We start from the raw sequence: 15,841 nt of genomic DNA on the forward strand, positions 1-15,841 counted from the left end.
ACGGCCGTCCCACAGTACCGTCTACCTTCACCTACCTGCAGTCCCTGTCCATTTCCTCCATGTTCGCTTCTCTAAGATTCCGGCCGGGGGTCAGACGTACTCGTACATCCACACTGAAGGAGGTGGATCCATTGCCCATCTAGGCGAATCAATTACATGGATGTGAGGTGGCTGTTCTTTCGGAAACCTAGAGAAATAGGGGCCCCTCAACGAATTTGTGACGTCACACTAGTCAGCTTATCCGGCACACTTTGCGATCGCTCTACTCCGTGCAGGGCCCACGGTAAATCAATATGTAATTGAAAAGGTACCCACTGAAGGTCTTAAGTTGGTCGTGTGCTATCAAGAGCTTGAGTGCATTTAAACATGCAGTCAAGAATTATTACACTACTGGCCATTAAAATTGCTACACCACGAAGATGACGTGCTACAGACGCGAAATTTAACCGACAGGAAGAAGATGCTGTGATATGTAAATGACTAGCTTTTCACAGCATTCACACAAGGTTGGCGCCGGTGGCGACACCAACAACGTGCTGACATGAGGAAAGTTTCCAACCGATTTCTCATAAAAAATGGTTCAAATGGCTCTGAGCACTATGGGACTCAACATTTTAGGTCATAAGTCCACTAGAACTTAGAACTACTTAAACCTAACTAACCTAAGGACATCACACACACCCATGCCCGAGGCAGGATTCGATCCTGCGACCGTAGCAGTCCCACGGTTCCGGTCTGGATTTCTCATACACAAACAGCAGTTGACCGGCGTTGCCTGGTGAAACGTTGTTGTGATGCCTCGTGCAAGGAGGAAAAATGCATACCATCACGTTTCCGACTTTGATAAAGGTCGGATTGTAGCCTATCGCGATTGCGGTTTATCGTATTGCGACATTGCTGCTCGCGTTGGTCGAGATGACTGTTAGCAGAATATGGAATCGGTGGATTCAGGAGGGTAATACGGAACGCCGTGCTGGATCCCAATGGCCTCGTATCACTAGCAGTCGAGATGACAGGCATCTTATCCGCATGGCTGTAACGGTTCGTGCAGCCACGTCTCGATCCCTGAGTCAACAGATGGGGACGTTTGCAAGACAACAACCATCTGCACGAACAGTTCGACGACGTTTGTAGCAGCATGGACTATCAGCTGTGAGACCATGGCTGCGGTTACCCTTGGATCTGCATCACAGACAGGAGCGCCTTCGATGGTGTATTCAACGACGAAACTGGGTGCACGAATGGCAAAACGTCATTTTTTTCGGATGAATCCAGGTTCTGTTTGCAGCATCGTGATGATCGCATCCGTGTTTGGCGACATTGCGGTGGACGCACACTGGAAGCGTGTATTCGTCTTCGCCATACTGGCGTGATGGTATGGGGTGCCATTGGTTACACGTCTGGGTGACCTCTTGTTCGCATTGATGGAACTTTGAACAGTGGACGTTACATTTCAGGTGTGTTACGACCCGTGGCTCTACCCTTCATTCGATCCCTGCGAAACCCTACGTTTCAGCAGGATAATGCACGACCGCGTGTTGCAGGTCCTGTACGGGCCTTACTGGATATAGAAAATGTTCGACTGTTGCCCTGGCCAGCACATTCTCCAGATCCCTCACCAATTGGAAACGTCTGGTCAATAATGGCCGAGCAACTGGCTCTTCACAATACGCCAGTCACTACTCTTGATGAACTGTGGTATCGTGCTGAAGCTGCTTGGGCAGCTGTACCTGTACACTCCAGCCAAGCTGTGTTTGACTCAATTCCCAGGCGTATCAAGGCCGTTATTACGGCCAGAGGTGGTTGTTCTGGGTACAGATTTCTCAGGATCCATGCACCCAAATTGCGTGAAAATGTAATCACATGTCAGTTCTAGTATAATATATTTGTCCAATGAATACCCGTTTATCATCTGCATTTCTTCTTGGTGTAGCAATTTTAATGGCCAGTAGTGTAAATTCGACTGAAACAGTTACTCGCTCCCCACCGGAGACGGGGTCTGGCACTTTCAAGACCTGCAGTGTCACGTGGTGTGACGTACGCGCCCAGGGGCGTCTTTCTCGCGGGCCTCGGTTATATACCGCACTGCGCCGAGTGGCGTGGTCAGCCGCGGGGCGAAGGAGTGAATCCCCAAGGCCGGCCACAGTAGAGGGCGGGTTGGCGCGCGTGGCCGCAGGTGTTCGCAGCGGCCAAACAAACATCTCGCCCTTTGTGGCGCGGCGCGGCCTTCCGGCTCAGGCGCACGCCTCGCTGGCTGCCGGTGCTGGCTGCCCGGGGCGCGGCCGTGCAATGGCCCGGAAAAGAACATTGCGCCCCTGCGGGCTGAATGGCGTGCTTGTGCCTGCAGTTCCTGTCCGCGCCCTGGAATTGGGAGGGCGGGCGCAACTGAATGGAGTAGACGGGGGCGTTGTGCGAGGCGAGCTGCCCGCGTCACACAGGAGGCCGCACGTCAGCGCCGGCCGCCAGATCGGCCGCGACGGGCCGCGGAACTCGCAGAGCCGGACAAGTGTTCGCCACCCACGGAACACAACAAGCAACGGCCACGCTGTCGTTTCCGGCCTGTTCGTACTCGGCAGCTCCCACGACTGGACATGCGTCAGCCCGTTTCAGATACTAATTTTCGTTCCGAGTGTGGAAGAAAAGATTCGCACACAATATGCTTCTCTAGTTCTCGGTATCGACTATGTGCTTGCTTCGCAAAAGTACTCACTGGAGAACCCGTGTGAAATTTTCGCAGTTTAAAGTTATATAATTATGACAGTATTTGGAATGAGCGTAGTCGTTGGGATAAGGGTAGATGTGGGAATTAAGAGAAAACATCTTTAAAAATGAACCGAACGACGTGAAATAATAATTATGGATTTACTATACATCCTTACACTTACATCTACGCCGGACGGAGTGGCCGAGCGGTTCTAGGCGCTACAGTCTGGAACCGCGCGACCGCTACGGTCGCAGGTTCGAATCCTGCCTCGGGCATGGATGTGTGTGATGTCCTTAGGTTAGTTAGATTTAAGTAGTTCTAAGTTCTAGGGGACTGATGACTTCAGCAGTTAAGTCCCATAGTGCTCAGAGCCATTTGAACCATTTATACATCTACATGCTCATAATTGGGAACACAATTTCTTAGAAATCATTACAACACCTCGGTGTAAACGTTTTTTGACTTACGGAAGTAATCTTCGAGTACTTTTTTCATTTTCTTTAACGGACACAAAAATGTGAATTGATTTAGTTACTGTTGAAAGGGCTACATACAGTTGCCCATGAGGAAGGACGGGATTTGAAGCAGACTTAAATGAGCAAATACAAACACAAAAAAAACGAAGTAAACAAATTTAATTTACTGCTCATGAAGATAATTGGCAATCATTTGTTGCTTCTAATTTCTAGCCTTCGGCCATATTTACTTTTACCTGTTGCTGAAGAGAGATTTCATGAGTAATACGTATATGAACTACGAAGAAATCAATAAATGCGAAATGTTTAGAGAAGAACGTAATGTTCACTTCTTACTTGATGTACCACTAATGCCACTACAACCTCTAACTGTATTTTGTGATTTTAATTGCGTTCGTACTTTATTTAAGCACGTTAGGCACAGAAACCAATAGGTAACTCAAATTTCAAGATGACAATGGCAAATACGTTTGTCGTTTCATCAAGTATATTCGTTTGGATAAGTAAACTTACACGATGCGCAAAGAGCATATTTACCGCAGTGGTCAATGTTATTATCTTGTTATTATCTTAGACAATGCCGTATACAAGTTATCCAGTTAATTAGTACTTTAAAACAAATCAAATGGTATTTGTAATAAGACACCATGAAAGAGGAATCTCTCATTCGTGATTAATAAGATAGTTTTGTGAAACATAGGTATGAAACCGTGCATCCAAGATGCTCTCGTCAGCAACATTCTCTTGCAAGTATGACATCTTTGCCCTTCCCTCAATAGCGCCTTTTGCTTTTGTTCCAATCATGTCAATGTTTACACCTTCCCGTTTCTTATAATGATGGCCATTTTCACGGTTTTTCAATGTTTATTAAGAAGTCTAGACAACAACGTAGATCTATTGACTCCGACAATATAGGAGATTTAGTCTGAAAAGAGGGTAAATCGCACCTCATCAAATGCCGGGATCGGTAGCTAACCATAATTTACGCGTCAAATTTTTAACAGTCAACACATTAGGTTGGGCCAAACAGTGACTGTAATGATAAATTAAATATGTAAAATAGCGGTAACTAGTGACTACTATTGATCTTCCCTCTAGCCGTTTTCGACGATTATACTTCCATCATTAAGCTGATGTATTTAAATTAACACATAGTCGATTTATATATTCGATTTTTATGATCATCCTGTGGCCCTGTCTTTCAGTTATCACGAGCTCCTTTCCGAGCTCTTTTTATATTTACTATTCAAACTATAAACGTTTATAAAAAGTGTATGTAGTGCAAGTATAAATTACTTGTTTTGTAAATACAAAATTCCCAGCAGTAAAAAGCGGTTTTAGTTACAAAACAAATATTTCTATGCTTGCTACGAAGGATGGTCACGCAAACAAACAAGTATAAATTATTCATTTCTCTTTCTCTCTCATTCTCTCTCCCTCTCTCTCCGTTCTTCATTTGACCTTTACCTAGTCCACGTTTTTCTCAATCTCATTTCCATTCTCCCTTCCTCAACTCTGCATCCACTTTTCAGTACTTTTACTCATCTTCCTTTCCCCCTTCCTCCATCCTCACCTATTCTCCATTTCAATCTTCATCTCCCACACTACTTCTTCAATTCATTTGCATATTAAACTTAGACATATTAACGTAACTAAAACAAGGTAATACACATCTCTAAAACCACAGAAGAAGAAAGCATTTTTAAATCAAGTGGCAACCACAAGCGGAGTTACGTTGCTAATACAATACACACATAAACACACAGAGATACGTTTAGGCTTCACATCAAGAAATGTGCATTGCTGGAAACCAATGTGAGAGTAGGCAAACATCAACAGTGCGAAACGAAAGAATACCTCAAAAAGGCGCAAGCAAACGGCATTTCCTGATGTACCGTTAAGAGAAAATTGGACGATAAAAAATCACACCTCAAATATATTGTATAACTAACTCTGTTAGAGCTACAAAGCAAACCAACATTGTAAATATGTTTCATTGCACGTCACTGAAGATGTTTTATATCAATAAAACGAAACGCGTATGGTTATATAAATTGCAGTTTTCTGGTAGACCGTGTTTAAATACCTTTAATAATAGGAAATGTGAAATATGTTAACGTTAATTAGTTTTCCATCCCGAGAAGATTGTAGAAATGGCTAAGGTGTAATCAAGAACGTTCACACCGGGAGTGAACACTACCGCCTGCCTCCCCTCGAGTGCCATTTACTATTGGTGAAAACTACTTTCTTCGAACCGTGAGGCTATGGGACGGGTCTTCTATGAGGGTAAGTAAAGCAACAAATAATAACTTTTCCGAAGAAATTTTTTTTTTAAACGTAGCATTGCAAATAACTTAATCTCTCTGCATAATTAGCCTTAACCTCTATACACTTTGCCCCTCTCTTGATGAACTTCCTAATTCCTTCCTGGAAGGAGTTCTGTGGCACCGTGGTGCACGTCCATTCCAGTTCTGCCTCCATAATCTCGTCATCCTACGAAAACGTGCATTCACGTAGGTGCCCTTTCATCGCATCGAAAAAGATAAACACCACTTGGAAATGCGTCAAGACTGCTCCATGGAGCCAGATAGCACCTTTTCAAATCTTCCCTCTCGTCTTTGTTTTGATTTTGGATCTACAGGACATGTCCTAAAGAACAGACCTCACACATACACTGCAGCACCAAAGAAACTGGTATAGGCATGCGTATTCAAATACAGAGATACGTAAACAGGCAGAATACGGTGCTGCGGTCGGCAACGGCTATATAAGACAACAAGCATCTGGCGCAGTTGTTAGATCGCTTACTGCTGATACAATGGCAGGTTATCAAGAGCGACGGGACACAGGATCTCAAGGTAGCGATGAAGCGGGGATTTCCAAGTACGACCATTTCGTGAGTGTACCGTGAGTATCACGAATCCAATAAAACATCAAATCTCCGACATCGGTGCACCCGGAAAAGATCCTGCAAGAACGGGACCAACGACAACTGAAGAGAATCGTTCAACATGGCAGAAGTGCAACCATTCCGCAAATTGCTGCAGATTTCAACGTTGGACCACCAACAATTGTCAGCGTGCGAAACATTCAACGAAACATCATCGATATGGGCTTACGGAGGCGAAGACCCACTCGTGTACCCTTCATGAGTGTATGACACAAAGCCTTACACCTCGCCTGGGCCGCCGGCCCCGGTGGCCGAGCGGTTCTAGGCGCTACAGTCTGGAACCGCACGACCGCTACGGTCACAGGTTCGAATACTACCTCGGGCATGGATGTGTGTGATGTCCTTAGGTTAGTTAGGTTTAAGTAGTTCTAAGTTCTAGGGGACTGATGACCTTAGATGTTAAGTCCCATAGTGCTCAGAGCCATTTAAACCATTGTTTACGTCTGGGCCTGTCAACGCCGACAATGGACTGTTGATGATTAGAAACATGTTGCCTGGTCGGACGAGTCTCGTTGCAAATTGTATCGAGTGGATGGACGTGTACGGTTATGGAGGTAACCTCATAAATCCATGGAACCTGCATGTCAACAGGGGACTTTTCAAGCTGGTAGAGGTTCTGTAATAGTGTGAGGCGTGTGCAGTTGGAATGATATGGGACTCCTGATACATCTAGATACGGCTGTGACATGTGACACATACGTAAGCATAGTATCTGATCACCTGCATCCATTCATGTCCATTGGGCATTCCGACGGACTTGGGTAGTCCCAGCAAGACAGCGCGACAGCCCAAACGTCCGGAATTGTTACAGCGTGGCCGCAGGGACACTTTTCCAAGTTTAAACAATTCCACTGGTCACCAAACTCTCGAGACATGAACATTATTGAGCATAAGTGAGATGCCTTGCAACGCATTATTCAGAAGAGATCTCCACCCCTTCGAACTCTTACGGATTTATGGAAAGCTCTGAAGGATTCATGGTTTCAGTTCCCTCCAGCTCTATTTCAGACATAAGTCGACTCCATGCCACATCGTGTTACGGCACTTCTGCGTGCTCGCAGCGGCCCTACACGATATTAGGCAGGTATGCCAGTTTCTTTGGCCCTTCAGTGTATAACAGTAGCATCTTTGACTTGATGGTATTTCATAATATCTTTAGCGTGGACGCACCCTAGGTCAGACCTCTTTCGGGTATCCTGCTGGGAACAACTAGGGAGATGAACAAGGGGCGCTACGGAAGCAATGTGCGACGAGCTGGGAATTTGGTTTGGATAGGAAGCGTGCTCGGACAGCCGAAGCGCTTAAGGCGACCGCTCACGTAAAGCGGGAAATCTGGATTCGGATCCCGTCCTGCACAAACATTCACTTGTTGCCGCTGAATTATTTCAGTGTCCTCGTGCCGCTGACATCAGTATCCCGCATCATGTCACTACTTCTCTGTAGCTCACAAACGACAGCTCACAGCAACGTAAGACTGACTAGTTCGCACATAAAATGACCCCATTACAAAGATTCCATGGAGCTACATGATGATTGCAAAACGCACGGAACGTCTCAGTAATGAAGCAAGCAGAGGAGAGTTGTAACTCCGGAACGCCGTAATTTCTCTGGGCTTGACTAGTTGCGCTTCTTGCGAATGTCGTGAGCATCTTTCATGCATACTCTTCCGCGTACGTTTCCCTCGGGAGCTGTCAACAGGAACCAGGAAGTCCTCTGCACCGCTGATTATTCCGACATCCGCACGCGTTCCTGTTCCTGCCACAGGCGATTTGCGAGGTGCGTTCCTCCTTATAATAACAGCTTTGCCGTTAATTATTGACTAAAACGTTAGCCAAACAAAAACAAGGAACCGGAATTTTCAGCTGGAAATCATCATATCATCTGAACTTTCCGCTGGCGATACTTCCATAAACACTGAATAGTCACCTTCTTTACAGTTCTTCATCTTTTGAAGCTACTCGCCATAACCACATCAAGTTTTTTTACGAAAATAATCGGATTTGTCATCTGAAGTACTTACAAGGTGCTCTGTATCTACATCAACATCTGTATCCATCTACACTCCTCAAACTACCTTGCTGTGTGTGTCAGAGAACTACTTTTAAATTTGCAGTGAAACTCTCTTTCGCTTTTGTAGCAGCTTTATCACTTGGCTGTCGAACCACGGCGTTTCTTTTCCATTCCTCACAACTCGGCATGTACCTGTCTAAATCGTATTGTATAATGCACTTGAACCGTGTCCATTGATACTCGACATTGTTAGTGCTGGAGACGAAATTTTCGTGCTGATCGCTCAGGTAATCTGAAATCTGTTTCTTGTCGCTCTTGCTAAGCAGAAAGGTCTTCCTACTTTTTACTGTATTCCTATTTAAGCCTTATTCAGCGATGCTGTAATGGCTTTACGATGGATGATTCCTTTTTTACACTGGCTCGAAAAGTTCAGATCCTTTTTGTCACCAGCAGATCTAAGATGTTACCTTCACGTGTCTTTTCTTTGATTAACTGCTCAAGATAATTTCCGGGTAAGGCATAAGCCTTATTCAGCGATGCTGTAATGGCTTTACGATCGATGATTCCTTTTTTACACTGGCTCGAAAAGTTCAGATCCTTTTTGTCACCAGCAGATCTAAGATGTTACCTTCAAGTGTCTTTTCTTTGATTAACTGCTCAAGATAATTTTCGGGTAAGGCATTTAAAGGAGTTTCACGTGATTGCCTATCCCCGCTGTCAACCTATTTTAATTCTTTTTCGTGCAAGTTGACAGCATGGCGTTACATGAAAGGTGATTTCCATTACTAGGAGATTTACAATCACTTATGGTCCATTTCTTCTACATTACCAGCTCAGATATGGGAGCAGTAAGCAATTGTATCATCGTGGTTACATGCAAAATCTCTGTAATTGAGCTTGCATGGACGTTTTATGGAGTCTGTATGAATCCAGGCAAACTCGCTTCAGTGTATTAATTCGTACAAATGGTCAAACTTTTTTCAAGCAATCCACAGCACCCTCAAAAACCATGTGCGAGATTTTCATATTGTCTCACTCGCTACATACTAACTATAAATCCTAATGAAAAAATTAACAGGATATTTTTGTAGAAAAGTTAATGTAGTTAAATTTTGTACTGGGATAAGTTTTCGCTGGAACCACAGTTTTCTAGTTATTCAAGAAAAAATGCGTCTGAGTTTCACTTTTGTACGTTTTTCTTGGATAATTCGAAAACTAAGGCCTCTAGAGAAAACGTATCCTAGTACAAAATTTACCTACCAGTTCATTTTTCTGTAGGACTAACAGTTTGCGTCTAATGAGCCAGAGAATATAAAAATTTTGCATGTGGTATTTGAAGGCGTTGTAGGTTTTATAAAACCCACAGGCAGGGGCAGATACATCATGCTATATATATATGACAGTTATTGAACTATATGAAATAAATCGTCATAGCCTCTCAACGGTTTGCGTTAGGACGTTCAAACTGCGTGGGTGGTCATGGGGTATTATGGAAATTAGTATGCGCATGCGTGGTTTGACTTAGCAACGAAGCCGACTTTCATTAGGATGGGTTCGTCAGTCAGTAAGCAAAATTGGCACATTTGGGGGACGGAGAATCCGAATTTTTCGATCGAGAATCTCTTCACCCTCAGTGGGTGACTGTGTGGTGTGCAATGTCCGGTCACGGAGTAATTGGTGCGATATTCCCTTATGGCACAGTGACTACTGAATGGTACGTCTGGAAGACAGTTTCATCCCCGTTATCCAAAGTGACCCTGCCTTCGACAAGATGTGGTTCATGCAGGACGGAGCTCGATCCCATCGAAGCAGGAGAGTATTTGATGTCCTGGAGGACCACTATGGGGACCGCATTCTGGGCTACTCATAGGCCACTGGCATGGGCCCCGATAGGCCGCCATGTTCTCCCAATCTGAACACATGCAACTCCTCATTGTGGGGCTACGTTAAAGACAAGGTGTACAGCAATAACCCCAAAACCATTGCTGAGCTGAAAACAGCTGAAAACATCGACGGAATCGATGTTCCGACACTTCGCTATTTGTCTGCACCAGATCATCGTCAATGATGGCAGGCATATCGAACATATCATGACCTAAACCCGAATATCTGTAGTGACGTTTACATGTCGAATAAAATGCGCGAAAGCCGTAGTTTGTAACTAATTTACGTTTTTTTATGTAGTTCAATAAATGTCGCCTTGTCTATTGCTTGTCATTAAAATTTCAACACCAGGAAGGCTAGCAAATAACGAAATTTTAATTGTTGTGCATTTATAATATAATAGGGAAAAATACAATATTGAAATTTTAAGTGGTTTGTGGATATACAGAGTGCGAAATTCACTACACAAGCCTGCTGTCTCTGGCAGCAACAACGGGTCTAATGCAGCTGCGAATCGAGTTGAACTTAGATCGGATGCCAGATACAGGGACGTCATTCCACGCTGTTTCAGCTCAGTGCAAGAAGTCATCAAACATAGTGGTTGGTGAGAGGTGGCGTATGACCAGATGTCTTCAGTGGGTTGGAGATTTGGAGACCATGCTGACCGGGACAACAACTGAACACCCTTTGTAACGAGGTATGTTAGAACAGCAAGGATAACATGTGGTTGGATTATATTGTTGGAACATAATTTACAGAGAGCTTGAAGATGGGTCACAGCCAGGCCACTGGCTTTAAGCCATCAGAAATGTGAAACCTCCTGTCAAATTCGTCAGTTGTGCGAACCAGTAGTGGTCGTGTGGCGTACCCAATGGTACCAGACACCACTACGCCAAGTGCTGCACCCGTATGACGATGATGAATGAAATCTGGCAATGGTCGTTCTCCCCAGAAAGTCACACACGGATAACCCATGGTGATGCGTACTTTGAACCAGCAGTCTGTTGAAAAAAAGTATGAGCCATGCTGTCACTTCCGTGTCCAATATTATAGCTGGGCACAACACTACCGGCGCGCCTCTCTCTGTTATCGTGTCAAGGGAAGCGGCAGCAATGGTCGCCGTGCTGACAGTCCGTGACTCCCCAGACGTCGTCACACCGTCCGTTAGGATAGTTGTCTCGCTCCAAACAAGTCTGTTGCCTGAGTCAAGGTGCGCGATGTGGCTGTACGACCCTGCACAATATGTATATCCCCTCGGGCGCTAGTCATGCAAGGTCGCTCATAATCTGCACGGTGTAGAGTGTGGACCTTCTGAACCCATCGATTCCATATTTGTATCGAAGGTGTGGTATCGACTAAACCAAGTAGTAATAGCGTAGAATGATAAACTGTAGTCTCAGTAGGCCGCGATCCTACATCACTCGAATTTAGACATTTGCTGGTAGCCGTTCCTACTTGTTATAAGAGACATTATACGATCTCACACACAAATGGCATTCAAATGCAATTTCTGAATGAAGAAACAATGAGTAATCTTTCCTTATATACTTAGCATAGTGCCCACTGCTTCGCTCGCATTCACTTCTATGGTCTGCACAGATTTTCTTTTTCTTTGATCGAATTTTTTTTTTTTTTTTTTTTTTTTTTTGTTCGCATTTGGCAACATCTTCTAAACTTTGCACGTTAATTAAGGTCACAGAAGCATGGTATTTTCCGAATTTATTTTTCTCCAATAAGCGATTCTGGCAGCTACGGTCGGAGATCTTTGTTAATACTGCCTTTTAAGTACTTGTGGTGATATTTCCGTAGAAATTTTCATTCCCTAACACATATTTATTTATAATTCAAATAAAAATTTTATGGATTTAGTTTCAAAAATGTTGTAATGTTATGAAATATTTTCATAAAAATAGTCATCCCCTGTTTCACCCTCCTAGGGGTTCGATTTCCAAAAACACTGAAATACTTTTTTTTTCTAACCAAGAAGCCAAACACCAATTTTCTTCGATTTAGCTTAAAAACTTCTTTCACAATGAAATATTATCGTAAAATATTTTCACTCCTATTTCATGTCCTTATTAGTGGAATTTACAAAAACACTGAAATATTTATTTCTTTTTTATTTCCAACTGAGAAGTCAACTGTCAATTGTCATAGTCGTAGCTTTAAAAATGCTTTATTAGAGCTTTAGTAATGATTTATTTTCCGAGAAGGCTATCACCCACTATTTAGTGGCTGAACTTCCAAAAATGCTGAAGCACGCACTTTAATTTCTGGCAGAGAATTCAAATACCAATTTTTATAGTTCTAGCTTCAAAATTGCCTTAATGGTGACATATTTTCAAAAAACTTTTTATTCCCTACTTCACCTTCTTGGGGTAGAATTTCGAACAATACCTTACTAAACGATGCCTACAGTACAAGATCAACACCTTCTACAGATTTCAAGTTTAGATCCTTATTAATGGTTTGGGCTGGGCAACGATGATTCAGTTACTGAGTGAGTCAATGAGTCGGGACATTGCCTTTGATATACAGAGGTAGAGGTGGCGTTACTCTTACCTACTTGATTCAGGTAGTGCTGAAATACTGATCAGTTGCATATCCAGGCATATGGTAAAAATCAGGACAGTTTGACGTTTGTTGCGTGACGCTGTCATGGTGTTGCAGTTTTTATGACCAACCGTATATGGAAGGGCTTGAAAAGGAAGAAATGAGGAGAAGGTTTGGAGAAAAACTCCAGAAAAAACCTAAATACACAGCTCATCAAACGGCAATAGCAATGGCAGGATTAGTATAAAAAACTGTAGACAAAGCAGCAGAGGAAACAGGAAAATATAGAATTTCCACCACAGGAGAAGGCAGAAAATGGAATAAGTCTGTCTAAATGAAACAGATGAAGCTTAAGTAGGAGGCTATAACAGAAATGTGATGACATTGAACAACTGGAAATTTAATGTAGCAGGGACAAAACTTACGCTTCAAGAAGAGGAAGGGAAAATATGTGGATGATGCATGGTGAGAATTGTGATGAAGTTGCAGAAAATCAAGAAATAATAAATTTATTTAAGAGGTACTTAGAAGAACTATATGAAGTATTTAGAAGAAGTATATGAAGCATCTAGAAGACCTGTATGAAGCAAGAGGTGGGGCAGATGCTTTGGATAAGGAGAATGAAAAATATTTACTAGAAGAGGACAAAGGATTTCCATTCAAGGTGGAAGAAGTTGAGGTTGCACTTCAAGAAATAATGTGCAGAAAAGCAACTGACGGCGGGGGGTTCCAATTGTATTCATCAAAGGTTTAATCCAAGGAAAAACGAAAACACTGAATTTGTGCTATAAAATTTACGACAAACCCTAATGCCTCAATGACCTGACAGAAACAGGATTTGAGCAGATACCGAATAAAAGAGATGCCACGAAATGTTCAGAACATAGGGTAATATGTATGGTATCTCATTCTGCAAAATTTCTACTAACAATATGAATAAGGAATACACGATTGGAATCTAAAGTTGAGAGAGAATTTGATGCAGAATTTCAGAAGGGCGCATAGGTGCAAGAGATCCGGTTTAACACATACAAATACTTGGGGGAAAGTAGAAAAAGTAGGGAAGTGTATGTAGCTTTTGTTAACCTGTGAAAAGCTTCTGATAGAGGTCAGTGGATTAAACCTTATGATAACCTGATAAGAATGGGGATTAATTGGCAGGAAAGGACGCTAATAAGCAATATATATGTAATACAAAGAGTAAAGTGAAGATTGGAGATGAGACGACAGAAGGAATTAAAATTGCGAGAGAGTTTAGACAAGGCTATTATCTTTCACATACTCCGTTTAATATGTATTTAGATGATTTAGTTACAAATTGCTTCCTATAGAAGAGTGGTGCAGTAGTAGAAGCAGAGATAATAAAATGTGTAAGGTTTGCTGATGACATGTTATTACTAAGTAAAAATGAAAAGGCAGTTATCAATATTTTAAACGAACTGAATACCAGCTGTGAGGAACATGAAATGAAAGTAAATGTAATGAAGACCAAGGCAATGATTTTACCATGCAGCCACGGAAGATAATAGCGACACTTTAGTTAGTGGAACAAATTGAAAATTTCTGATACCTGGGATACAGAGTAACCAGTAACATGAAATATATTCCAGATGTATATTATAAGGAGAAGTATTTTCTGCAGTCCATTAAATAAGCAGATAAGGAATACATTAGTGAAGTGTTCTGTATGGAATCTTGCTCTGTATGGTGCCAGAACATGGTCACTGAGGTGGAGAGAGGAGAAGTCGTTAGAGTATTTGAGATGCGGTCTAAAGGAGAATGGAAGTTGTTAAATTTACAGGTAAGATATGGAATGAGTTTGTATTAAAGAGGATGAAAGAGAAAAGATAAAAACTAGCAACAATTAAAAGAAGGAAAAGAAATTGGCCAGGACACTGGATGAGAAAAGACTGCATAATGAAAGATGTACTGGAAGAAATGGTGTCTGGGAAGAGGATCAGAGGAAGAAGACAGCAGTTAATTGACGACATCAACATAAATTCATCATACGCATTTCCAAAAATGTTGGCGGTAGACCGAGAGGACTGGAGAATGCTACACTTTCAGCTAGCTGGCTAATGGCAAGAAATACATCATCATCATCATCATCATCAACGTATATAGTATACTTCGCGTAAGTTTATGTCTACGTCATATAGAAAAAGCACACTGCGTTTGTTGTCACAATCTTCCTGAGTTAAAGAAACATTCATTTTTCAAAGTTCTTGAACGTCTTTCATTCCCGCGAAACACGTCCTTCGTGACTCGTAATTTAAGCATGCGGGACCTCATGGGAGTTCATGGGAGCTCACGTTCGTATTTTAAGTTCAGTGTGTACGATTATATGATTTGTCGGTGTAGGAATATGCTCTATTGGACAACAGGTCATACTCCTGTTCGACCTCTCTTCCGTGACCAATGAAAATAGAAAATAGGAATGCAGATCACCGAAACAGTCACCGAGTGAAATTCTCGATATCGCCTCCCAACATAGTAAAGTAACGAAAATGATTGTTTTCCCGCACTTGTTATCGTTGGGTAAAACAAGCCACCAGCAAAGTTACAGCGGAAACACCTCTCCCTTGTTGCTGTTCTGATCATAACAATAATTCGAGCTTCGAGCCACGGCTAAGAATGAAGTGCCGTCCGGAGATGGATTTAACGGAGACAGAGAAGACGTAATTTGTTTAAATACGAATGAATTACTAATAAACTGTTGCCTACCGGTACTGTGTATTACGAAAAGTTGTAGAAAAATAAAAAAAATGCTAGCAGTGAGCCACCCCAATAAATTTATAATGACGTATTTGCTTCTTGTCGAAGTTCCCGCTTAGGTCAATTTCGAAATACCTAACTAATGGGTACATAACCTTGCTGATAGAATGGAGACAGCAGTCCATCCAGAGAATTTGCAACAACGGCATATCTTAAGGATATAAAGTAATGTTTCCTTGAAAACTGAGTGAACCAACAACCTTTCCTACGGTAAACCGTCGAAGATGAATGTAAGTCTGACCCGCTCATAGCTGTCTTCTGCTACTGATTCCGAAATGGGCGCACATTTTAATCAGTACTTTTTATCTCTACCAAATTAAACATACCCTTATGTGACATGTTGTAGATTCGTGGGACCTTTCTGGCCTACTGATATCTCAGTTCGCCATCTTCTTTTAAAAAAAGAAAAGGCATCTGATCACTGTAACACATTGGTTAGGCTACTGTTTGCTTCTCTATTGGTCCCTCAGTTTTGTCCACTTTTATTCG

The sequence above is a fragment of the Schistocerca cancellata genome, chromosome 5, assembly GCF_023864275.1.
Source record: "Schistocerca cancellata isolate TAMUIC-IGC-003103 chromosome 5, iqSchCanc2.1, whole genome shotgun sequence".
In the NCBI taxonomy this organism is placed as follows: Eukaryota; Metazoa; Arthropoda; class Insecta; order Orthoptera; family Acrididae; genus Schistocerca; species Schistocerca cancellata.